This window comes from Acanthochromis polyacanthus, chromosome 11 (genome assembly GCF_021347895.1).
Source record: "Acanthochromis polyacanthus isolate Apoly-LR-REF ecotype Palm Island chromosome 11, KAUST_Apoly_ChrSc, whole genome shotgun sequence".
NCBI lineage: Eukaryota > Metazoa > Chordata > Actinopteri > Pomacentridae > Acanthochromis > Acanthochromis polyacanthus.
In genome coordinates, this window is record NC_067123.1 from 16411248 (window position 1) to 16437687 (window position 26440).

Consider the following 26440-nt stretch of genomic DNA (forward strand, 5'->3'; position numbering starts at 1 on the left):
TCTGTCTGTCTGTTGTTAAGTCCTGTCTTCTTGCATGAGCGCTTTAGTGAATCATCACTGTGTTACACAATGCAAGGTAAGGCAAATGAAATCTGGGTCTACTAGGGTACCAGCAGCTCCTCCTTATCTTTAATATTCATTTCAGCTCCAAGGCACTTCCTTTAATTTATGATTTCACCCATGTTAATTACATCTCCATGAGGTCATAGCTGAAGAAAATCTGTCTCAGTGCTTGGTCTCAGTTCAGTGGTTCTTTTTCCTTGGTGATACAGTGACTACCCGTGAATCAAATGTTGTGGACAATGCTAGAACTTGATTTGCTGACTATCACTGCTCACACCAAGTTTTAAATTCTTCTTGAAGCATGGATAATAAAGATCCATAATTCCCTCTGATTCTGTTCTAAAATTGTTATAAAAGCAAACATTTATGCATCACTAATCTTTCATATTGGTTAGCTTTGCATTACCAACATTTAATGTAACAAAATGTACTGTGTAGGCTATAATTTTAAAGTTGCATTAAGTTTAAACGCAGTGAAACAAACTGTAACCACAAAATTGACATATTATCAAATTATAGTATGGTAACTGTCTGTTTCCTCATCCAGCAGGCAATCAGCAATATTAGCATTCATCTAAAGTTGTGATTTTGGGAATCTGAGATGTAATTCCGTTTCTTGCAGCCTCCTTCCGACCTTTATTTACTAACGGTGGAGCTAACGAGATTGGTGAAAATGAACTACAATAATATATTTGTAGACAGAAAACCAAAACAAATAGCTAAGTAAGCCTAAAAACATTATAGAGATGAAGGGAAATACAGAGTTGGGGGATAATTTTCACTACAGGTGTCACTTTTGACATTATTTGTTGTCATTTTATATATTGTTTACACAGATGTAATAATTAGCGTAGCTCTAAGTTAACCATTAATATAATGCACATATCCTAGTTAAGCAGTGACCCACATACCACTGAGGTTGGCAGACTACATCATAGAAATAAGCAGAAGATTAGGAATCATGCAAATGTGCTTGTGTCAGTGTTTTATGATGCAGAGGGGAGCAGTCAGTTGTAGTCATATCTAAACTCCTCTGGTTAATATTTTGTCATGGGAAGTGAAGGTGCTCTGCTCACACTGTCGTCGCCGGCAGCCTGCTCTGTTCTGTCACTGCTGGTTGAATCATCTGGCTTCCTATCATCTGTTCGCTTTCTGCATCCTGCTCTTTCTTGGAAATCAGGCTTTGTGTCATTGTGTGTTAACACAGATGATGACATCGCGCCACATGCCCTCCTCCCACCCGTTCTGGGTTTGGAGTTGCAGAGGTGCCAGACGTTGCTCAGTCCTTTATCTCTAACCTCCTGAACTTCCCCTTTCAGCTCTATATTTATCTTTTACGAGGAACAAAGGCTGCCACTGCAATCAGTAAACAGGTGAATGCTTTACCGATAAATTCTGCGTAATCGTCAGTGGCCTCCACATTGCTGAGCAGCTTATCTTTATCCCCTATCTAACACTTCTCTAATTGTAGAGCCAAGATGGACAAACAGACTGAGTGTGCTTTAGGTCTGAGCACTATAGAGTCCGTATTATTTATATAATTTTACACTGAAGCCATCTAAAGCTGTTCTGTTGTGTTGAGCTCCCACTGTCAAGTCAGCAATCTCAAAACTTGTAAAGTTTGGTGTAATAAACTTGTCTTAGCAATGATGCTCACACATTCACTTCAAATGGCTAATATACCATAACATATGTTAGCACTCATTTACTTGTTTATCAGGCAAAACTGGTGAACTTAGCTAACACTAGCACCTTAAATGTAATGTAGTGCTGTGTGACTGTACCTACAGTGGCTAGCAATTTATGCACAAACCATAAGTGACAGGGGTGGTGCAGAAATATACTGTATTTGTGTGATTATTTCTTAATTGGAAAGTTATCAACCACAACTTTGATGACTGGTTAGTCTTATAAGTTATTACTCCATCACGGAATGCAGTGGAGTTATGTGACGATGAACTTTTCAGGGAAGGCCAGAAATGACACATAGACCACCTCATTAGATTTTGGCAGTGATGCAGCTTATAGTCTGGATCCACAGATTTGTTCAAGATTTCTGTATCATTGCGAGATAGCGGCACAGCGTCACTGTAACTACTGTATGTCATAAAGTGAACACTATGTCAGCTGCCTGCTGGCGATCACACGATTTCAATCCAATACAAATCCACCGGTGCGAATTTATCGAGATTTATCCATCGGAAATCATACGATTGAGCACCCTTGGTGGAGTACTGCACTCTCTGAGTATTTTTCTTGTTTATCAAGCAATAATGCATCTACATTCACAACAAATAGCTACCTTATTGACTGAGGTTAGGTGTAATTTAGTAGTTTATGAAGCAAAAATGATAGACCTTTGTGAGTGCTAATGTCCTAAATGCAAGGTAGTGCTGATTGACTTGTTTTCTGTCCTTACAGCTTGAATACTGTATTTTTTTTCCCATGCATTCTGTGTTTGTAATCAAGAAATAGATAATGTACTGACTGTACAGAGTTGCTGTCATTACTGTAGCAGGCAGTGTCTGCACCAAACTTTTCTGTCAGATTTGGTGCTGAAAATTTACATGATAAGTGACTGGATTAATGATCAACAACTTTGATAAATCATTAATCCTACTAGTCATTTATCAACTAAAAAATAATTTCCTGGTGGTACCTTCTTAAATATATGTTAGTGCACAAAAATAATTGTTTTCTGTCTTTAGAACTTGAATATTTTTTGTTGTTGTGTGTTATTAGTGCAGATTTGTCTGCTAGACTGCTAGGCAGTGCAGTCTGCATTTTCTTGCCACATGTAGCTAATGTATTTTCTGTACTAAACTGTCACGTACCAAGCAAAAATTAAATTGATTTCCTGGTGGTAGCTTATTAAATGGTAAATGGTTGTATTTATATAGCACTTTACATGATATGTCACATTCACACACTGATGGCGGAAGCTGCCATGCAAGGCGCTAACCACAACACACCAGGAGCAATTAGGGGTTAGGTGTCTTGCTCAGAGACACCTCAACATGAGCACAACGAGCCAAGAATTGAACCGGCAACCTTCCAGTTACAAGACGGCCACTCTACCCACTGAGCCATATTAGGTAGTGCAGTTGAACTTGTTTTATGTTTTTACAACCTGAATATCTTTCAGCTTTGTGTTAGCACTAGGGCTAGGCATCAAAAACCGGTTCCAACTTGGAACTGGTTCCAAAGTTCAAGTTCTGAAGGCATTGTTGAGAAAGTTACATATTACCTGAATTTACCGCTATCTGTCTGCACTTTATGAGTTGAATGCCTCCATGTCATTATAAATCGTGAGTCTAGGATTATTCACATATGTAACTGAACTGCTGCTGAGTTGTTTGATTAATAAGTGAAGATCACAAATTGTATGATGGCCTCGTTACAGTCACCTTAATGTAGCAAATGTTGTAAAGTTGTAAGAGTAAATAGTAAAGTTGCCGAAGTAAATATGAAAATATAATGTTAATGATCAGTCATTTAATTGCCGTTCATAAATTCAATCTAATAAAATATATGAAGGCCGTGAACAAAGGATGCGCACACAGGAAACGTATTTACCGGTGTGATAGCAACACTTTACTGTGACTGCAGCAACATGCTGCTGCTTCTCTCACAGTCCAGGAGAGACTCACTTCAAACAACACAGCCAGCAGACTATCCATCCATCCATCCATCCATTCATTGCCTTCTGCTTATCCGGAGTCGGGTCGTGGAGGCAGCAGACGAAGCAGGTCATTCTAGACGTCCCTCCCCCCAACAACGCTTTCCAGCTCTTCTTGGGGCATCCTGAGAATTTCTAAGGCCAGATGACATACATCATCCCTCCAGTGAGTTCTCGGTCTGCCAAGGGATCTCCTCTCAGGTGGACATGTTCGGAAAACCTCCAAAGGAATCCTCCCCAGAGACATCTGAATCCGATGGCCAAACCACCTCAACTGGCTCCTTTCAATGTGAAGGAGCAGCGGTTCTACTCCGAGCTCCCTTCGGATGTCTGACCTTCTCACCCTATCTCTAAGGCTGAGCCCAGCTACCCTGCAGAGGAAGTTCATTTCAGCCTGATCAATGATCAATATCCATTCATTATCTATTCCTGCTTTATTCTGTGCAGGATCATGGGGTTTGTCCTGGTTAACACCCTGCTGGTCCCAGCAGTCCATGCACGCTCATACTCAGCTAAAGCCAATTTAGAATCACCAGATAAGCTGCCATACATGTCTTTGGACTAGTTAAATATGAACACTTGGAGAGCCAGAGATTTGAGTGTGATACAACACTGTGTCCACTGTGTGTACGAACATATGTTTCTTTGAACAGTTTAAACCTACTTTTTTTTAACACATCGGCTGCCTGCCAACAAATTGGTATTTGGGTAAAGAAAAGTGTTCTCCCCTTTTCAAGTCTGCGTCTCTGCAGCAAGATAAAACAACAGCCCAGTGTCACCTGGTGCATACAATTTTACCACCAGGCACTAAATGCAGCTCCCATTGATTGCGAGCCGTACCACTTTGAGGGTGGAAACAGTAATTTGCTGGGCTAAATGCTAGTCATTCATTATTCCTCTGTATTGACCAGTGACCTATAAGAGTGTAGTCCAGACCGCTGCTTCTATAAAACCCATTGCCCTTTACTGCGACCTATGACTGGCTGCCATTTGGCTACAGCTGCTTTTATCTTTCTGCCATTAAAACTTGTCAGTCAGTTCTTTTCCCACCTGACAGTGGAGGACACATGAGGCAGTAGACATGTTTTGCAGAGATGTAGCTGATAGAGGATGATAATAGGAACAGAGGAAAGCCTTTTCCTCTAAGAAGTTGTGTTAGACTGTTCTGACCTCATCCTCTCCATGCATGTTTTCCCAGCAGCCCAGCCTGAGAGGCAGTGGGATTGCAGCATAACTCAATAGACTTCCCTCTACAGCATGCCACTGCCTGGTTCTATAGGAAAGGACTGTGGGTCATCAATGTCATCTCAGCTGCTGCCGGCCTGTCCGGCAGTACGTAAATTGCGATGGCTATTCTGTGAAGACAAAGGGTTTATTGTAATTTCCAAGGCATCCATCCAAGCCACAGATCAGTGACCTTTTCAGTGTATCAGACCATACAATAGAATCAGCTGCTTCGTTTTCCCCTGTAATTACCACGTGGAATTCCCTCTGTCCTAGAAACAAGCACTGCATCTCAAAACAGTTTGTCATACATCTACCATCTGAAGAGCTCTTTCTGATGACCGGCAAATAGAGCGACTGTAAGTGGGAGTATGCTGTTTCAATTGTATTATAATTGGCAACATTCAGCAAGGTTTTTAATGAAGATGTCTTTCTATGGCTGCACCTGGCAAGTTTGCATATTTGGATTTTCATATGGCAGCAAGGGAAGAGCGTTTGAAAATTTTACATATCATCACAAAGAAATCAAAACAATCTTGTCCTTGGTTGTTGTCAGTTTTATCTACTGAAGAATTGTACTGAATGACAAAGGAGAATAGAGTACCAAGGAAGACTGCATTATTCAATATTGATTGTGTCACTGTATATAAAGACTTTTACTCGGCCACTCAAATCCTTAATTTTGTTCTTTTTGAGCCACTCAGAGGTGGATTTGCTTGTTGTCTTTGGGTCACTGTCATGCTGCATGAACCATTAGTGTTAAGCATTAGGTCATGGACTGACGGTGGATCTTCTCCAGGAAGATTTTCTGATAGAGAGCAGAATTCATGGCTCCATCAATTATGGCATATCGTCTAGGTCCTGTGGAAGCAAAGCAGCCCCAAACCATCAGACTACCACCACCATGTTTCATGTTTTGTGATATGATCTTCTTGTGGAATGCAGTATTAGCTTCACACCACATGTGACGGACTCATGTCTTCTAAAAAGTTCCACTTTTGACTCATCAGTCCACAGGATGTTAGCCCAAAAGTTTTGGGGCTCATTGAGATAGTTTTTCCCAAATGTCAGATGAGCTTTTATGTTCTTGTTGGTCAGTAGTTGTTTGTGCCTTGCAACTCCCTCATGGATGCCATTATCTTCCTTGCTGTGAAATCATGTACACTGACCTGAACTGAGGCAAGTGAGGCCTGCAGTTCAGCTGGCTACTCTTGGAAAGCTTCACCACTGTTTCATGTTTTCTCCATTTGAGGATGTCTTTAACTGTATTCTGTGGAGTCCCTGAGCCTTAGCAATGGCTTTGCAACTCTTTCCAGACTGATAACTGACAATGACTTTGTTTCGCATTTGTTCTTGAACCTCTTTAGAACATGGCATCATGTGCTGCTTTTTGAGACCCTTCAGCTACTTCACAATAACAGACAGGTTCTGTTTAGTGTTGTTTAGTTCCGCATGCCTGGCAGTAATCATATGTGAGTGTGTCTGGTGAAATTAAACCCAGTTGTCAAATGAATTTGGTCATTTGTCAGATTGGTAGCTGAGGGGGCAATAACTTTTTCACATAGAGCTAGGTGGGGCTGAGCAGTATATGTCCTTCAGTAAATGAAATCAACATTTAAGAATGGCATTTTGTGTTTTCTTGGTTATCTTTGTCTTATATTAAAATGAATTTGATGATCTGAAACATATAACTGTGACAAATATCAGATGATGTAATAGAAGATATTTGTAGGGAGGCAAATAGTTTCAAATGACAGTGTGAAAGGGGTTGCTTGCAATGATGAGCCGAAAGAAAATGATTAGCTGGGCCTGCAACTCTTTTAAACTGACTCAAACTGACTGTTCAACTGTTCGACTGTCGACAGCACAACAAAAGAGTTTTAGAGAAAAGCCACCTCACATAACCTGCTGAGCAGACAGGTATTAGTTAGCATCTAGCTGCCGAACACAGTGAGGTGTTTTGCAGCTAGAGAGTCAGATATGTCCCTCGGGATTGGTAGAGACCAAAAGCAGAGCTAGAAGAGCGTGACTATTGGACTATGAATCAACTGACACTTAATGGACAATAATGTTCTGTAATGCCATGTCAAGTTTACAATACAAATAAATGTATCGTGTTTTGCATATTTTGAAAACTTGAGGGTGTAAATTATAAGTTGTGAGGAAATTAAAATGCTCTATTCCTCAAACCCCCTTCAACTAGATAGCCTTCGAGCAGTCCAGGCTGGTAGATTTTTTCTGAGTTAGTGAGTAGAAAGTCCAAAGTAGTTTAAATCAATCCACTGGACTTTAAAGCTCGTGTCCGGAGTTTGAATCGCAGCGTCTCCCAAAACACTGTTGGTCTCACCCTCCCTCTGATTTCGCGAGATACCCAGTGATGCCCCTTTATTTGTGCACGCTTGTGATTACACTCGTGTATCCCTCTCGATGATGTTGTTTATCAAACTTAGTGCATTTACGCGTGTATATGTGTTACATTGTTTATTTATTTCTATCTAGAGTTCAGAATTGCATGACTCCTCTGACGAAGAGTATGTCCCAGACGCCCCAACATCTTCCTCCAGAGGTCGGGCATCTAAACGAAGCCGTCAGGCGGGCTATGGAGGCCGTGATCGGGGAGCAACACGAGCACCCCGAACCAAAAAACGTCCTGCAGTCTCTTGGCCTGACAAGCCGTGGGATTGGTAACTTTTCTGGAAGTTGCTGATCCATGATGCTCTCTCCTCCACAAGCAAAACAAATGTGCGAGCGGTTGCGTAGTGCGTAACTCGCGCACCTCTGTATGGGCGTTACGCTGTGCGCGTAACCGTTGATTGACAGCATGACAAAGCGGAAGCTCAAACTTGATTGGCTAGCTGCCGACCGGCGCTTTTTGGAATAACATGGGGGTCTATGAGAGGAAGGCGGAGCTCATGAATAAATTTTCATATCGTGTCATACTAACATTATATTATAGTATCGAACTAGACTAACACATTTAAGCTTTGTTAAACAATGATACATAAATTGAAAACAAACGGAAACTCCGGACACAAGCTTTAAGAAAGTTCCTTGAAGACGTTTCACCTCTCATCCAAGAGGCTTCTTCAGTTCTGGTGGTGGTTGGTGTTGAGTAGAAAGTGAGGACTCAAGAGCTGTCCAGCTACAAGTTTGCATAATTTTTTGCCTCCTCTCTGACCGCTGACTCCAGGTGAGTCATTAAGAATGATCAGTTTCCCCACAGTGCACCCAGTTCACCAGGTTTATTTACCATTATCATGGGCTTCTTTTGGCAACTGTAGAACGTCTCACCCACAAGTGAAGCACAAAGTGCAAGAGTGAACACAAGAGTCTTTGTGCACTCACTGCTTCTGAGGAGTGTAATACTGTTATTAATAATGGTAATGCCTAAACTGCAATAAGAACTTCTTTAGTGTTGGCCCGTTGCATGGCTAATGTCACCATTAGCTAGGCCTTCAAGTCAAAGCTCTGTATTAAACAATAATGCATTAGTGGATACTTTAAAACGGATTTAAACAAATAAACAAGGACTGTGTGGGTTATTGTGTTCTAATGTTGTCTTGTGTTTAAACACAACCTAAACTCAGCCGATATTTATATGTATGCTTCTCTCCTGCTCTCTGTGCTCACGTATACTGTGATGTAGATTAGCTGATTTCCTGGTAAAGCTGTTCTCGTTCACGTATTTTTCAGTGTCTCTTATCAGACAACAGAGCAAGCATGAAATAGTGATTGAAAGGCAGCTCTTTACGACTACATTTTATCAAGCAGTCGCCACAGAGCTAGTTCTAAGCTGCGACTCTGAATCACTAAAATACAGATTTTGTAATCGCAGCATTGTCTGGCAAACTTTTCATACACATAAGTTAAAGACAACAACTGTGCTGTGAATTCAATTATATTTACATGTAAAATTATCATTCAGAGAGAAAATTAAAAGTGATAGAAAGTCCCGGTCTAATGCACTCATTCATGTCTGTCGGCTGCCATTTGGTCAGCTGTTTAGCTCCACATTGTCAATAACAGATGCAGAGAATTCCTCCTGAAGGAGGCAGAAACAGCAGCAACTCAGCTACATTCAAAGCAACAAACAGTGAAACAACCTGTTTAGAACTGGGCTAAAACCAGACATTATACCTGAATAAATTAACCACCAGGACACATTATGGGAACATTTGAGACTGTGAATAATTTACTGAAAAGTAGAACTATATGGGGCCTTTAAGACATCATGATCTATCAATGCTGTGTGGCCAAAATATTTTCTTATAGCATAAGGAATAAAGAACAACTGTGTATCATTTGTACTGGTGGTTTTTCACATCAAACCCACTTTCAGCTTTATGGAGCTTTTTAGTCTCTTTCAGTGTCATTATTTTTACTTTTCCAGTGCAACTCTGCTTTTATCACTTTGAAGCAAATAGATATTTTTTCCAATAATCGGACCAAACAGCAGACAGGCACAGTGAGCAGCTAGCTTTTGAACATCACCCTCATTAGCTGTCTTCCAACTGCACCAGGCAGCAGTTTCAGCCAAAAAGCCCTGATACACTCACTGTACAAACTACATGCCCATCACCAAATGGCAGAGTTACTACCACCAAAAGAAATAAAATAAAAAATATTTAAAAACAAAAGACTTAATGCAGTCTTAAAGGTGTTGTAGTCATAAATAGGACTATCTTTAGTATTGATGCGATGTGTAGGTTGGAAAAAATAAGTTTGATAACTTCATGTTGAGGAAAACGTGATGTGCTCTTTTGGAACAAATGCATAATTATCTGAACAATAGGCACATTAACCCATTCTGTTGGTTGCACGCCTAGCCACCTTGAATACAGACAGAGGATCTGAAGATTAATCTCTTTCTGTGGATAGTTCATTTATCCTAGGTAGTGGTGGAATATAGTGCTCAGCATCACATGTCTTGTTTCATTTATTTGTTTTTTATTTAATGGGGACAATGCAATTAAAATAGTTTCAGTGTGTCTTTTGCCTTCAGAGAAGCCAGTTTGGATGCATCAAATTAGGATTTCTCATGGACACCTAGCTGCAGAGATATTCAAGGGTAACTGTGAAGGCAGACCGAAAACATGCTGGTGGGACTATATGGCCAACTTTATACTCCATCTGAACAGCTAGCCAGATGGTCAGATAACTTTAGAAACGTCCTCTCCTCACATCTTTCGGACTTGATTTCACTGGGGCTCTGTTTAACTCTTTCTGTGGTATGCACTCCCACTTAATGTCACGAGTGTACTTCTATCTTTTGCTCTCTTTTTCCAATTGACACAAAACTATTTGTGGCCTTTTTTAATGTAAACCACTTCACCAAAAAGTGCAGGATTACCCCAATATTGCATACACACCCCGGGATGGCAGGCTTTGCACTGTGACTTTTTGTGTGATGTATTTCTGATATGGACAGACAGACCATATTTCAGCCCTATGTCCAATCTGATCTTGGAAAATATTGAGATTTTTCTTGGAGGAGCTGAATAAAATATTTGAGAACTGTCCTCTGTTAAGTTCAGACCCATTTTTTCCCCCCATTCCTGAGTGCAAATTTAATAACACAAATCCTATGCAAGAGCCTGACACTACTGCTGATGCAGGGTGGCAGAGCACGTGTGTGTTGGCTTTAGAGAAATTTTTGTGTGTGTCAGTCGATGGCCCATTTGCCAGGGTTGTCATCAGTGAGTGCCAGAGGCCTGTTGGTGGTGGCCTGTGTGTCGGAGCAGCACGTGCAACTGCAACCACTGGGGCACACACCACTGTTGACACGATGGTGTGCTCCATAGAGCCCCTGAGGTGGAAGATGGCCTTGGTTACACTCTTTGAAACAACAGGCTTTGTGCTGAAATATTGAGGCAACGGCAATGCATGTTGTCCTCCGGGTGTCACACATGCATTGTATGCATGACATATGGAGTAGATTCAGTCTCTTGACCTTACTGCTGCTACTAAAGTCCAATTGATGAAACACCCTTTTTTCTTTTTTTGTTTAGAATTGAATATATGCTGAAAGAGACACTATTTTATTATTTACTATTTTAATAAAAGAGGAGATGAAAAACGAACAAATGTTCCGTGATGGACGCTGCTCTCTTGTAAAGATTTCTCTGTTTTATACCAAGGTAGAGTCTTAGTGCTTTGGACATTTGCTCAGAAAAAATAGTGCATTGAAGATGTCGCCTTGGACTTTCCCACTCTTTACTAATCCATGTGCACCATTTATCAATCTAGTCCTCACTTTTGTAATTTACTCAGACTCAGCGTTTATCTCATTCAACATTCATCTACCACATGTCTCCTGGGGGGCTCAGTAATATTTGCATCAAGCAGGTTGTGAAAATTGAGACATACTAAATTTTACTAAGCTACAGCTATTAAATTAATGTGTATGTATAAACAACACTAATACATTAATTTAGTTCAGTTTATAGTTTAGGTGGAACATATGTTTTGCAAGTGTAGTACTTCTAGTTATAATTCTGTGTTTCATCATATAATTCAATATAATTTTTTAAAATCAAAGTTGCAGTCTAAATGTTTCACAGGTGGCTTCAAAATTAAGAGAGAGATACATATATCCTTTTATTGTCTGGTATAGGCTAAGATCCAGTAATTCTCAAACAACGCAACTCAATAGCAATGCTTCTCAAACTCATGCATGTATTGTAGCCTATCACAAGCTGTTTGAACATTTAATATCTGGTAATGTGGTGTCTGCTGTGGTGGATAAATTCGTTAGAAGATGCTATAAAAGATCAGAGTTTAGCAGAAAAGAGTTTGTGGAGAAGGAGATCTTTGTTTATTTGAAACTTATGATGGAGATTTACTGGAACTTTGGCCCCGGGCTGCTCTGACAGGACAGTAAAATGGCTTTCCATATGTGTTAGCAGCTGCAGTGCCAGAGTATGTTTCAAAAGCTTGCTGTGTCTTCTGATGTGACTACAGATATCCGCAACATCATTTTGCTAAGCCAAAATTCTAATTCAAGACATCTATAGTCCCATTTTGATTTGGCAGAATTCCATGTAAGATATCTGCAGCATTATTCTGACCAGTGTAAACTTTATGTAGATATCTTGCATTGTGGGGAATTAAAAATATCTTGAGATAAAATTATGACGAGTCAGAATTGATCTGTACATACATGAAACTGGAATTACAAGTAGTTATAAATCAGTTGACGTGAATAGACAAGAATGTGGAACTAAATTACAGATATCTGTCATACATATTCAGCCGAGTTATTGTTTTTATAATGGTTCGCTATAGTCAGACCAAACAATAAAATATGGGAATGAGATGCCATCATCCATACTCACTTTCACTCAGTCTAATTAGACTCAGTAGAAATCAGTAGCAGCACTGGTGTCATATGGGCGTCTGCCCACAGGCAAAAATAGAACGTTCTGTAGTGCTGGGGCAATCTCTAATAGAGGAAATTGGAAAGGGTGTTTGTGTATGGCCAGGATTAGTTGATAATCTGAACCGAACCAGAACGTGACTTGTACAAGTCATATTCCCACCAAAACAGTCTGTTCTGTTCTTGCGATCATCCCAGAGGCCTTTGCCAGTGCTGCCTGCCAGCCATTCTTTACAGCTTTCTGTCAAGTGTGCTAATTGCTGTAAATAGCTGGGTGCTCTGTTGTTGTGATTGACCCTTATGAAAAGCTGCTCAATCTGTCTCGTATTTGGCAACATGGAGGCCACTTTGCTGGCCTCATTTCATATAATGGCTTGTTGTTGTTATTGCGCGTTAAATGCAGTTAATTGCAGAGACAGCAGTTTGTAGATGCTCTTAAATGGACTGTGACGTGAGGTGCTGTTTGGACCAGTGCACCAATAAACAGTGCAGCAGGATACTGTCAGTGAGTGCTTGTCATTGTCATCTATCGACTTTATTGAGACTTAAAGTTGGTTACTGTGGTATTCATAGTCCTTGTTACTGTCAGCGTTTGATTTTTCTCCCCTTATTTTATGAACATATTAGACTACAGTGAACCCTTCACTAAGCCTGCTATGCTCATAAAGCCTTAAGACCCAGCATGGCACATATATAGCTCACATTGACAGTGTGACAGATTTAAAGGTTCTGCATGTGACATTTAGAACCAGTAAGTGCCTTAAACCTAACAAAATGCGCATGCTGACTGCACCTCCTTTTTCCCTTCGAGTTTCATTTGCATTGTACGGCAAGGCTCTCATTCATCAGGTTTGGGGTCAGTTCTAACAACCGTTAATTAACTGTGAATCAGCTAATTACTTCCGCCAAGGAGGTTATTTTATGCATCCATCCATCCATCCATCCATCCATCCGTCCGTTTATTTATTTGTCTGTCTGTGTGCGTGTCTGTGGACAGGATTTCTCGGAAACTACTTGTCGGATCTTCATGAAATTTTCACCAGAGGTGGATCTTGGCCCAGGGAAGACTCCATTCAAATTTTGTGTTGATCCGGTTAAGGATCTGGATTCTGGATCCAGATTTAGATTTTCCAACTTCGTATCATCTTCCCTTGGCGGAGGTCAGAAATCTCGGATTGCTCTTGTTAACATTAGCGACATTAGAATGCTGACAACTCAGTTTCTAGCTGGACTTTTAATGTATAGAGCTGCTATGATTTAGAGCTCTAAAATGGTTTTAATGCAAATTATTTTGTGATAAATGTGAGTGAAGCTACATGGCACAGGCATCCTGACTAGTTAATGACCCACCGAGGTTACATGGAGATTCTATTTAGTTTGCAGATTAAGGCAGGCACAGAATCCAGGGTGTTTGAAGTTTACTGTTATGTTTCTGCAGTCCATCATGATGTTGGGTGATATGTCATCTGTTGGTGTAGTAGTAGTCCCAAGTCAATACAGCCATCACCTTCGCCAGGACATTTTAGAACACCTCCTCCTTCTGTCTGCTGACTGGTTCATGCAGATGCCAATTACGTTTTCCAGCAGCACTTACTAAACTAAATTACCAAATGTTGTGTGCTTGATTGCCAACTTGCCCGGACTCTGCAAAACCCCGTATGGGGTATTATCATTTGTGGTAAAGGAGCCCAACCAAGATTCCAGCATATAAATGAACACTTTTCAGAAGTTGGAAATTGATTTTCTGCATTGTAAATCTTTTTTGTTTTTATTTTTTTTTGATTGATCTTAGGAAATATTCAAAAATTTAGGATACTGGATTTCTGATTTTCATGAGCTATAAGCCATACTCATTAAAAGTAAGACAGAAACTGTTTCACTTTATTCATAATGAATAAGAAACTATGAAAATTTGCTTTAAAAATTAAAATTCCAAACAAAATAGATTTTTTTTTAATGACATTCTGATTCTTTGACATGCACTAGTAATATTGTTTGGATGATTACCATGAAAAACTACCCAGACAAAAGAACATATTCATACATGCATGTTTGTTTGTTAATTGTTTTCCAAATTGTTTGCTAATGCCATTAACGTCATTTGCTAAGTATGTAATGGCCTGAGAAGTCACAATAGCTTAGTACTTTAGGAAGTAATCTACTTATCCTGCCGCCCTAGTGTTTGCAGCTAAACCTAAATACTATTGAATCCATTCCTTCCAGTTTGCTTATGTGTTTTTAGATGTTTTCCGATACACCACCCTGCTAGCTCTGTCTCTCTCATGAGATTACCTCACATGGGGCTTTGGCGTGTGAAGACTTGCCATACATAGCGTACAGTTGCTAAGGTAGGATTGGCCAGTTGCTGTGTGGAGTCAGATCAGTTGAATGACTCCAGCAGAACTGAATTCACATTTAGATAGATAACCCTCTGAAGCAGACTTTGTCACTACCACAGGGCACTCCAGGTGATCATATTGATAGTACAAATAACACATCTGTCCATCCAATTCTCTGACTAAAAGGTAAACTAGAGGGGCTGGCTCACAGTGTAATTCCTGAAAATTTTAGCATTTTGCAGACCAAGAGCATCGTTTGAGTAATTTAGTAGATGCTCACACTTGTAGCAGAAGGCCTTGACAGTTTCTCTCTCAAAAGATGCATAGCCTAAGCAAATTATTTACAAAGTAGAAGCCTGTGCTGATGTGTTTTTGTCTGGCTTCTGAACATGAAAGCAGGCAGCCATAGTGAGAAGGGCTGTGCGGATCAGCGGAAAAGACGGCAAGATCTGCCTGGGATGTTTGCAAGATCTGAGGGGAGGCTGTGATCACGCTGTCTCATTAGATCAGTCTCACCTCTTTGTCTCTCTCTCTCCCTCTCTCTCTCTCTCTTCCTCCCTGCCTCCTTCTCTCTCTCTTTCTGTCTGCTCCTTTACTCCTGCTGCTCAGGAAGCATAAAAACAGCTTTTTTGAAAACCGACTGCTTAAATCTGAGCTGACTTTCACCTTCCAGCTTTTCTGCATACTGTATGTGTGACCTTCTATGCACCAATTAATGAGAATGTGATGTGTGAAGAATGTGTCCTTCCTTTACATGTTTTCCCAGTTGCTATATTTTGTATTTAGCTTTTTAATTTAGCATAGCATGGTTCTCGTTTTGTATCATGCTGTCAGTACATTTTCGTCGATTGATTTTCTACAAATTGTTATCCCCTTATACTACATTCCCTGTTTTTTTCATGGCTTTGCAATAATCCCACTTTCCCCAAACTTAATATTAGTATGACAGCATTAGAAAATAGGTCTCCATGAGCAGAAAAAACACAACACAAATGCAGCAGAAGACAGTCTTACTCTTCCATGGCTCCCCTCCTCCACTATATTGCTGCCTTTATAACAATGGTGCAGTTTCCATGGCAGCTAGAGCATGCTAAGCTTTAGAATAACAGTGAAAAAAATGGGGAGAAAGATGGGGAATAATCATGCGTACGAAGGACTAAAAATAGAGAGAGACTTAATCCCAAGCATTATTTATTCATCTAAAACTTCTGGTGTCTGTGCAGGCTGTGTAAACATCATTTCTTGTGCAGTTCCTCAGCTGGCACGCATGCAGTTTCCTGACCTAAACCCCCACAGTCTTAGTGACTGACTAATACCATGACTGTAGGAAAGGAGGGGGATACAAAACAAAGACAAGACACTCCAGATTGACATATAGGGTTGGATTTGCTGTGGTGAGGCTGTCTGGTGAAGGAACTTGCCTCTGGATTATTCTGTTACTGATCCCACATTCTTACCAAGCAGAGTAGACTGTCAGTTCAAAACACTAACAACTTACTGATGCATAATTTAACATATCTTCAGATGATGCCACAAATGCCCAGAACATGAGATTATGTTACATTTGTTTATTGCCCCCTTATGTGTTATATACCGTGATTCGTCATGTGGACACTATTAAGAGGCTGTGTGCAGGGGCTGTTGCTGTCACACTGCGAGTGTTGGACTGATGAGAAGCAGAGTAGAGGTCAGCCTCAGGCAGCAGGCACAACTGATATCTATCATTGTCTCTTGTTTGGAGGGTAGAGCGCTTTGACAGATATGGCTTTATAAAGGCAATTACCACTGCTGATATTGTTGTACTGAGGCTCACAAACACTTATATGGACTGTGCAGTTTAAGAATATAAAAAGGCACATCTACTCAAGTACTGTACTTAAGTATAAATGTGAAGTACTCCTACTGTACTTGAGTACTGGTCTTTATTCGATTGCTTTAGTTACTAATTTGCATGCAAATGATATCAAGAATAACATCTGACAGTTTGCTTAATTATACTACAAGTGAAAAGATGACTTAATTTCAATTCACTGCTTTGTTAAGGTCTCACTATGGACTCACACACACACACGTACACACACCAAACGAATGATCAGGATTTTAGCAACATATAATTCATAATGAAGAACGTGTTGCAGTCCTGGACTTGACCAATAAATCCTTGTATTTTATAATGCAGGACTTTAACCTTCAACCTTCATCCTACTCACTGAGCTAACTGCAGAGGCCAGACCTGTATGTTTTGTTATACATTTTGTCATATTTCACAGGTGCTTCATTCTATCATTCGACGTTTTAATAACTTTGTCAGTCATTTTGTTCCTATTGACTTTGTGTTGTTTTGGTCTGCTTTTGTTTAAATTATATTGGGGACACAGAGCAGTAAAGTACTTATTTGGATTTCACGTAACGAAAGGATAAAAGCTGCCATTTGAAAGATGAGAATCTATTCTTCTTTTACACAATATGCTAGCTGTAACTTTCTTAAAATAGTAGTAATCTGCTTTATCAGGGGCCATTGATTCAATAACTAATAGCATTTTGAGAACAAATAAGTTATTAAGACTGAACACTACTGTGGATTAGGATTTCTGCTTTTGGATATTTTCCAAGAAATGTCCTCCAAATAACTTTCATGTGGTGCTCTTAATTGGAACTAATTCTGGTTTGCTTGGAGAGTCTTAAATCAGGACAAACAAGACCTAGAGTGATAAATCAGTCAGGTAGATACAGCAGCTCATATTTGTTTATTACAGATGCATCAGTATCAGTATATAGAAATGACAGGTGGTGTAAGAAATTGCCTCACAAAAATACATTTAGAAACGATTTAATGAGTGGCACAGGAGACATGAAATGTCATTTTTATTAATTGTTCACCTTGTGCATTTCTGTTTAAAATAATTTGGCCTGCGTGTAATTGAAATGCTCAAATATCTGTCACTGACTCTTTAACATACTGTTTTCTTATGACTGTAGTCACTGTTTCACTGATACTGATATAACAGTAATTTGTCTAGAATATTAAATCTGTGAGCAAAACTGTACAAGTATCACTCAAACCGATCTTTAATGATCAACTGACAAAAAGTGTAAAACTGTGCTGTTGTAATCCAGCCAAAATAAGGAGTGTCTGAAATTGTGCATTTCACTTTCATATTTAAGTTACTTCATATTCTGCTTTGTACATGTATTTTTTGTGAGGCTTGAACAAGCAAAATTGGTGTTTTCCTGACCCATACAGAGAGCAGTTTTCCCAGCTCTTTGTCCTGTTTTACTACTGAAAACAACACTGTTCATGCACATCTGCAGTCTCCCTAAGAGATGAAAATACATACGTGTCATTTACTTTAAAGCTTTCTTTTATGTATGTGATGTACAGAAGTTGAATCCATCTGAACATGTTACAAATACTCATGTATTTTTTATAAACAGTCCTCTGAAAAAAATATTAGCCCTCCTATAGTCGTCTTCTATTATTGCTTAGTCATCACACTTCAGTGTTTCAGATCATCAAACAAATTTTAAGATGAAACAAAGACGACCAAAGAAAACACAAAAGGCCGTTTTTAAATACTGATTTAATTTATTGAAAAAAAATATTGTCCAGCCCACTTTCCTCTATGTGAAAAAGTAATTCCCTACGAAGCTACCAATCAATTAAATGACTAAATTAATTTGCCCGTTGGGTTCAATCTCACCAGACACACTCACTGTCAGGCTTGTGGAGTCTAGACATCACTAAATAGAACCTGCATGGTATTGTAAAGTAGCTAAAGAGTCTCAAAAAGCAGTACATGATTCAAGGGCAGATGTGAAACAAAATCATTAACATTTATCTTTCTGGAGGGTTTCAGTGTCATGTCTAAGGCTCTGGGACTCCAGAGAACCACAATTTGAGCCATTATCCACAAAAGGAGAAAACATGGCACAATGGTGAACCTTCCCAGGAATGGGTTACCAGAGCTTCTCCAAGAGCGCATCGACATCTAATCCAGGAGATCACAAAGAAACCAGATGGACGTCAAACGTACTCCAGACCTCGCTGGCCTCAGTTAAGGTCTGTGTAATTGATTCCACAATAAAGAAGACACTGAGAGAAAATAGATCCATAAAGAGTTGCAAGGCACGAACCACTACTGACCAAAAAGAACATAAAGATTTGTCTGGCTTTTGCAAAAATAAATAAATAAATCGAGAAGAGCCCCAAAACTTTTGAGATAACATCCTGTGGACTGTTTAGTCAAAGGTGGAACTTTTTAGAAGACATAGTTACATCTGGTGTAAAGATAATGCTGCATTCCACAAGAACAACATGATACCAGCAGTGAAACATGGTAGTGTGATGGTTTGTGGCTGCTTTGCTTCCACAGGACCTGAACGACTTGTCATAACTGATGGACCATGAATTCTGCTCTCTATCACTAAATCCTCCCGGAGATTATCCACCATCAGTTCCTGACCTATAGCTCAACGCTAATAGTTTATGCAGCATGACAATGACCCAAAGCACACAAGCAAGTAAACCTCTGAGTGGCTCAAAAAGAACAAAATGAAGGTTCTGAAGTGGTCAAGTCAAAGACCAAATTTGAATCCGATTGAGATGCTGTGGTAAGACCTTAAAAGAGCAGTTCATGCTCAAAAACCATCTAATGTGACAGTGTAGAGAAGTGTGGGCCAAAATTCCTCCATGGTGATGTAAAAGACAAACGTTTAACTGCACTTGTTGCTGCCAAGGGTGCCAGACACAAATTCGGCAGAGACAGGCAGATTATTCAAATTCGATTTATTTTTTAAAAGACGAACTCAAACCAATTAAGAAAGGTTAAACTAGGCTAAGGAGGAAAACTGAACCAAACCTCATACGAAAAACACTAAACTACAAAAATTCTAAACTAAGAACATAAGGGAGATCTAATAAAACCAGAGACAAATTGACTAAATTGAAGTGATAACATGAGATAGTCACAAAAAGGGTGGAATCAAACTAACAGGGCTGGCAGGCTCGAGCAATCCATGTCGGCAAAGTGAACCATATGATGGCATTGGCTGGGGGGAACTAGGTAGACCAGCAGCAGGCAGCGGGCAGAATCAAGACGTTGAGTTGCCAATGCAAGTTGGTCAGGTAGCCCGCCGTGAGGTAGCTGGCAGGGGACCAGTCGGAGGTCAACAGCAGCTGAAGGCTGGCTGGGAGCAGGATCAGATTGGCGAGTGGCTTGGAGAAGGCAGGCTCGGAGATCAGCAGGTACACAGGGATTAAGTGTGTATGATCCAGCAGTGTGTGGAGGAATGAGCCAGGCTTTATTGGGAAGCGGTGATTGGACCAGTGAGCTGATCTCCACAGCTGGCTGAGAAGGAGAAAGAGAGGGGAATGAGGCAGGGGCTGAAGCTGGGATTCTGACAGTTTTAGGGTCTTTCAGCACAGTGTTTTGATATTACAGGTACACCAACTGCTTTTGTTCACTGACCTTGCCATCAGCAGCTGTTTTCAGAGACAGTCTGCTCAGCATCAGACGGCACAAAGACAAATTTAGCAGTTAGCTTGGAAACTTGGCATGTAGCATTTCTAAGCTGAAAACTCCAATATAGACCAGAGTCATCTAAAATGTCATTGACTGTGAATAAAGTTAATAAAAATCCTGATCTTGATCCAAGTATGCTGGATGTGCAGATAAGAAGTTGTTTGCTGTAAATTATAAGTTAACAAATTAGCTATTAGCAAAGTATTCACAGCTTGTTGTACTGCCTCAGAGTGGGCCAGAAACATTAATGTAGGTTAAACAAAATGCACCAAGAGATAATTTGTTTTCAGTTAGGAAAAGTAATAATATTGTGTGACAAATCATTTCTCTAAAGGCTAAGAATTGAACCTCAGTACAACGGTTCTGTCCTGCGTGCCGACGTTGAAAATCAGAGTCAAATTCTCTCTTTTATATTTTTGTACTTTTTATTCTATTCCTTACTCAATATTTAAATAAGAAAGTGCTTCATTTAATGTAAAATTCTGGCGAATATGTATGGTAGACAACTCACTGTATAACTTCCCCTTTTCTATATCAGTTATTCTACACACACAAGAATCCGTACAATATTAGTATTTTTCTACTTTACTGATAAATGCACCAGTGTTAGTATTTACATCCAGAGGATTTTTTCCTGTGAAATATATGACTGTCCACACATTGAAAAGTGCAACTTATTTTTATTTTCTACCGATATTCCCGACACTATACGTCTCCAGCCGTGTTCTACAAGCTGTGTAGCATTTCTCTGTACCAGGGGAACATTTACTTGCCAGAGTCTTGAATACAGTTGAGTTTGATATTTTCTCTACATAACCAAAGTGACAATATGTCAGCCTTGTTTGCCACAAAGTCCAAGATATTGAGCTCTCAGCATCTCTTTCTGTCGTCCACTGCTGTTTTCTTTATTTTGCTCTGTCTGTTTTGCTGAAAGAGTCTATTCACTGTCAGTGAAAATGTCTGCTGAGATGAACTTTCTTGCTTCGGGTCTTCAGACTTGCATTTCCATTTCCAATCGCAATCGCTAGCTTGAAAAGCCATCAAGGACTCTTCTGAAAAGACCCACTCTTGCTGGTGTTCAGAGCACTGTGAGGGTGAATGAAGACAATGCCATGTGCTGTGTTCACAATTTGCCTCCAACATCGAACGTGTTTAGCAGTGTTCAAACTCAGAGATGCAGAAAAAGACACGGGTGAAAGGTCTGTTTTTTATTTGCACATATCCAACTGACAAGATGTGAGGATAATTTACGCAGGGGCCTCACAAGATCGAGGATGTTTCAAGTGCACACTGTATAATTTGTTGTGTAATTATAGACGTCATTGTGTTTAGAAATAGCCCAGGTAGCAATTTGCAGCATTAATGGGCTCTGTTTGAATGCGGAGCTGTGACTTGTTTGCAGTTTTTAGGAAAAGACAGATTTTTTTCTTCTCTTTTTTAAGCTAAGTGTCTTTTGGACCCCACTGTAAAGCAGCTTTGAATTCTGAAAGTTCCACCAGCAAGAGAATTTATTTGCAGCACCTTATTGCATAACATGCCTACAGCTTGTTTGTGTGTCTGGCTGAGCTGGTCCAGGCATCATGGTATCCAGGTCAATTTTCTTGACAAGATAATCCTATCTAAAGTGTTGTTGGATTATCAGCCAAACTAAATTGGTTCACTTGATGGGTCAATGCCGGTTCAGTGTTTAATCCAATGGCTTAATGAAAGTTACCAGATGTTCTAATCAGGATTGGACCAACAGTGGTTTTCCAAGGCTGTTATTGGCACTGATATTTGAGGACTGAAGCCAGTGAAAGCTACATTTTATGTACTGATATTCAGTTGTGACAACATTTCTTAACCTGTCATTTTCCGCATACGCAGTCATTATAGCCCTGGTGTTACAGCAAGTTACTATGTCAGACATATCCCAAATTTAATTACTCAGATTCTCAAACAAACCAAGCTCTTTGTTGATAATCAGGTGCTCAGATTGACAAGCCTGTCAGCCAGACAAAAGGAGGCAGATCAGAATAGACGAGGTGTTTTTCCCGATGCTTGGCCCTGAATGGACTCCTTGTCAGACGTTCAGCTGAACCGTGATCTCTGATTCAGGACACAAAGGAACTTTGAGACATTGGACGTAAGAAGGGACATCTGAAACAGTATTCTGGATTCTTTCAGATGCCCACAAGACAGTTTTACTGAAAGACCAAGTTTAGTACAGCAGCCACTGACTTGTTTACGAGAGAGCACTTTGATCTGAAGAGCTGAAAGTGAAGTGATCATAGAAGACACTAAAGACACACCCTCTGAATTTTCATGGGAAGTAGTGCTGCTTAGTAACACTGAGAGAGTCGACATTCAACAGGTGCCCCCTTTGCACCACACATTAATGGACCATTTACCATGTTTCCTAACACTACTGTTATGTAAATATTCAAAGTTGGGTACATCCAGACAAACATTTGGTGGCAGTTCCACCATCGGGTAGCACTGAACCACTGCAGAAAAGCACTGCAATGAAATCATGTAATTCAAACAGTAGGGCAATAATGGTGATGAAACGCTTGCAACCAATGTAGAAAATCTGATGGAAGTATGGCATTTACGCTTAGTTCATGTGCTTATTTCAGGCAATTATTGCGACCTTTTGTTATTGGTTGACATATAAGATAAGATAAGATAAACTTTATTGATCCCACAGTGGGGAAAGTTCACCATTACAGCAGCTCCAAGAAGAAAAAAATAGTATAAAGCAGTACAGAATAAATTAGAAACACACAGTGCAAAAAAGCAGAGAACAATGTATACATAGAGGATTTTTTTAAATATATATATACCAATTATTTTTGCTCATGGCACTTTCTGCCATTTTGTTTTTGCCAATCAACTACTTTTTTAAATACATTTTTAAAAAATGTGACAGATCCCTGGTGTCTGAGATTAGTAGTGCACCTGTCACTGGTATGATTTTACCACCAAATCACTCCAAATTGTGAATCTGTGTTGAAGCTGCCTCTCCATCTCTCAGTGAACAAGGTGTGGGTGTATTGATCTACTGATGCTGTGCTCAGTTTTGGTTTGTATGATCCTGCTTTGGATCCAACCGACCGAGTTTCCGCAAAATATTTTCGAGTAAACAGCAAAAAATCAATAGCTGTTTCCATATAACTGTCAGGTGAATTTAATGTGAACTTAGGCTGTGTAGTGTCATCAGAAGAACCAGTTGTTTGCTGACTACAAGCAAAACATTCAAAACTTTGGCCATCAATGTGAGAAACATAAAGAGAAGTTCTTGGTGACTGTTTTCTAACAGGAACATTATTTTAATTTCATGTTAGCTAGTATTGGACAGGTTTCATATAGTCCAGAGACAAAACCGATGAAAGATTTAGGAACAGCTGATCAGAGCTAATTCGAAAGAGGTGTTTCTGCCTCGCATGAAACACATTAACTTTTCTTTAAGTTTAAACATTTGTTGCAAAATTTGGGAGATGGTTCTTTGAATTTTGCCATTTCCGTTAACGTTTTCTAATGTAGTACCTCAAAATGGACATAAAATGCGTTGTTTTAATTTGATATAAATATCGAAACACTTAATTTGGCTGCTGACACTTAGTTTGGACACCACAGTGCCTCAGATTGAGCAATATTGTGCTGGAAACTGGAGACACAGACATGATTTTACCAGATAAACAAACATTGCAAGTAGATTCTCTCAAATCCAGCTGAGGGTCACATGAACACTGCTTCAGTGGAATGATACAACTCGAGGAAATCTGACCTTCTGTACAAAAGCAGTTAATTTGGTGACTTCAAGCAAACTGCTTTGGTTTGTCTGAAGACCTAAAACAGTGGAGAATCGTAAACCATTCTTTTACATGGCAAGCTTTGAGTTTTCATACTGACATGAAAGTATGACAGATTTTCAATGTAGTCTTAGACTTTCAGAGCACACTGTATACTAACTAATTAGATTTTCTGGACTCAATGCATTAAATTTTAATAATTTCAAGCCACCAAAATGATAAATCAATAAAGACTTCAACAAGATGTTACTTCTGGTAATGCAGAAAAAGGTTTTGAGACACCTTTAAGATCTTTGGGAAATTTAATTTATTAAAATCCTCCCAATGTACCTCCCAGTATTAAAGAGCTATGTTATGTACAAATATAGGTTCACAGTTTTATTTTTGGGATCTACTTCAATATGTTAGATCCTTAATGTTCCAGCAACACATTATTGCTGTGATACGGTGTATTGCTGCCTCCTCTCTCCCTGTCTGAAACATTTAGTTCCTGTCTCTTTAAGGGCCCCTCCTGAGAAGCCTAGGCTGCTCTGATTGGTCAGATGGACATGACAAAAGCCAGGCAAGGTTGGATACATACAGGGGATGGGCGGTGTTATGTGAGCTCATGGATCATACTGTACACTTTATACAGTCTGCTTGGGCGATATTTCCAAAGTAGCTCGAGTGAATCCTGTGTTCTACACACAGTTCAAAGTGTCATTTTTTTAAATTAAAAAACTTAACATCCATCGTATTTGTGAAACTTCAAAGTCAGATGTCTCAAATTAATTATTAAGATAGCCAGACACTAGGGTGAAGCCAGAGTGTCCTCATTTTTAGCTTGATTCATTTGTTTGGTAATAACGATGAAAAAACACCTTAGTGATGCTCTAAAGTAAATCTGTTATTTGCATTTAATTCATTTGTTTTCATAGACATAATTAAAATTCAAGCAGCAAAATTGTTGATTGTGTTTCTAAAGAGGACTTTTCTGAAAATTAAGCTCACAGCTCTGATGGTGCAGGATTCACCCTGATCACTGTAATCATTTCACTGTAGAAACTGTGAATCGGTGCAGCAGCATCTCGGCTTTCCTACATCAGATCGCAGTTAGAGGATGTAAACACTGAACTCACTTTAAATCAGCACTGCTCTTATAATTGTAATGGTAAGTGTGAAACAGCATTTTGACCTCAATAAGTCAGTGCTGCATTATTGATCACCCTCTAGCTGTATGTTTATCCTGTGCATTAAAGCTGAGCTTGCTGTGGGGGTGGGTGGACATGGGATTTCTGTTGTGTTCTATTTGCACTGTTTAATGGCAATATGATAACTGTTGTAAATTTACTTTGCCAATTATTTATTGAGGTTCAAAATGCCACATATGTTGAAACAAACACAATCCTCTACAAGTTGCCATTTTATTGTGTTTCCATTACACTATCCTAGTAATCATTCCCGACTGAAGTCTCAGCCTCTGTTGTCAGCATGTGATTATGTGAAAGTACTGGAGGAAACATGTTTATCCTCATGGAATTATTCAAAGCTCATATGAACTCAGTGGCTAAGCTACAATAGCGCTTGAGGCTAACAGATGGCCAACCTGTGCCCCTTTTTCTGAGGATCTAGATTGTGTGTGTGTGTGTGTGTGTATAATTACAAGTACGCATCAACTCACATCAACTCATTCCTTTGTCGAAAGACAACGATAGGAAATGGGATTTTGCTCGACAGAATGGTATGGTTATTTCAAGCAAGGCAACACAACAAAAGAGGGAGCAAAAAGGGGAAGAGAAAGTGAGCTAGTGACAGAATGGATTCCAGTCGTATGTTTACCTGCCAGTGGTGCTTTTTCTGTATAGTTGCCATAGCAACAGCGACTTGATGTATTTGTGTGTGTGCTGCACTGGTGTGTGTACTTGTGTGAGTGTGTAAGACAGGGGATGTAATTCTGCCTGTCACCAGTGTAGCCCAGAGCTGACTCCCCAGCTGCTGGTTGCCATGAGACCAGACAGACACATCCTCCGCTTCAATGAGAAATCTTTTTTCTTCATGCTCCAATCTCTAAACAGATTAGGTACATTTTGTTTTCAGGGAAATGTCAAGATAAATGTCCACTGTTGGACATTGTATGAGTCAGAATGTGACACCAGTCATTTCAAAAGTCATTAAAATTTCAGGGTAAACATCAGCTTAGGGAAGAATAAAAGACTAACTAGATCAGGGGTGTCAAACTCAGTTCCTGGAGGGCCACTATCCTGCATGTTTTAGATGTTTCCCTCTTCCAACACACCTGATTCAAATGATCAGCTCATCATCAAGCTCAACAGAAGCCTGATAATGAGCCTGATCATTTGAATCAGGTGTGTTGGAAGAGGGAAACATCTAAAACATGCAGGATAGTGGCCCTCCAGGAATGGATTTCGACACCCCTGAACTAGATCATTTAAAATGTTCTTGGA

At 39.7% G+C, this 26440-nt stretch overlaps 1 protein-coding gene across 1 annotated transcript in view; it reads left to right on the top strand.

Moving 5' to 3' along the window:
* LOC110967998 (cAMP-dependent protein kinase inhibitor beta-like) overlaps positions 1-26440 on the top strand; it is a 31869-nt gene that overhangs the window by 1231 nt on the left and 4198 nt on the right. The window lies entirely within an intron of this gene.